Genomic DNA, 1,448 nt, shown 5'->3' with positions numbered 1-1,448 from the left:
AATGAACTCCAAGCAATGAATTTTCCTCTTAGAACTGCTTTCATTTTGTCCCATGGATTCCAATATGTTGTGTCTGTGTTTTCATTTATCTCTAAGAATTTTTTTAATTTCCTCCTTGATGTCTTCTATAAACCATTGATCATTCAGTAAGCTATTGTTCATTCTCCAAGTGATGCATGATTTTTCCTTCCTTCTTTTATTGTTGATTTCCAATTTCATTCCATTATGATCAGATAAGATGCATGGTATTATCTCTACTCCTTTATAATGTCTAAGAGTTGCCCTGTGACATAATATACGATCTATTTTTGAGAAGGATCCATGTGCTGCTGAGAAAAAAGTGTAACTGCTTGTTGTTGGGTGGCATATTCTATACATGTACAGAACTAGGTCCTTTTGGTGTTTTAGGAGTTTTTTCCTATTTTTTGAAGGATGCTTGACCTTTTGATCTTGGTGTTGTTGGTTTTGAGTCTTTTCCATTCTGGTTCGATTTTTGTGCATTTTTGGCTAGAGTATCTCGTATAGATTTCTTCACTGGAGCTTTTTCTTCAGTTTCCTCCTCATCAAAATCATCATCATGATCATCATCTTCATCATCATGATCATCATCTTCATCATCATCTACATCTTCATCAGCAGCAAGTTTTACTTTTCTTCTGTGGAACCTTGGTACCACCTCCAGGGGCAGATCACTTTCCAGATACACTTAAGAGTTTCACATCCTCCTCCTCTTCATCTTCTGACTCTGCATCTTCCTCTACAGCTACTAAGTGCTGGCCACTAATATGCACAGGCCCTGAACCGCACTTCAACCTTAAGACCACAGGTGGTATGATTTCAAAGCCCCCAAGGGAAACCGTTGGCTGTACTGACATTTTCAATGTTGCCAGTGTTACTTTAATTGGACTGCCTTCATAATTCATTGTCTCTGCTTCAACAATGTGCAATTAATCCTTTGCACCAGCCCCTAAACTGACCGTTCTTAATGATAACTGGTGCTCATTTTCATCATTATCCACCTTAAAGTGATAATCTTTGTCAGCTTTTAGCTCACAACCGAAAAGGTAGTTCTGGGGCCTCAGGGGGCTCATGTCCATATCCATCGAATCATCCATGGGGTGGTAGCACGCACTTAAGTGGGAGAGAAGGTGGACGGAAAATGGGTGGCTGCTCTAAAAAGAGGCGCAGGACAGAATCACCCCAGGCGATTACATTATTTTTTTATTTTTCAAGTATCACTCATCCAGAAAGAGGCAGAGACAATGACTTAAAAGCTTCAAACTACAGTGCCTTACTCTGAACTATATTATCATAATTATTTTAAAATATAGCAATGGGTATTACTATAGTATTTTTGAAAATTTCAATACAATTGACTTTGTTTTTGACAAAATTACTAATCCTCTCCTAAATTTAAAAGCTGAAAAAATGAATAATCTTGGCAAAAC

The 1,448-nt window shown here is 37.7% G+C and overlaps 1 pseudogene; it reads right to left on the bottom strand.

Annotated features, from left to right (window-relative positions):
- Nucleotides 1-381: 381 nt before the first annotated feature.
- On the bottom strand, nucleotides 382-1,143 carry LOC107152592 (annotated as a pseudogene).
- Nucleotides 1,144-1,448: the final 305 nt, after the last annotated feature.

This window comes from Marmota marmota, unplaced genomic scaffold (genome assembly GCF_001458135.2).
Source record: "Marmota marmota marmota unplaced genomic scaffold, marMar, whole genome shotgun sequence".
In the NCBI taxonomy this organism is placed as follows: domain Eukaryota; kingdom Metazoa; phylum Chordata; class Mammalia; order Rodentia; family Sciuridae; genus Marmota; species Marmota marmota.
The sequence above is the reverse complement of the archived record's forward strand: the minus strand, read 5'-3'. Positions and strand labels throughout refer to the sequence as shown.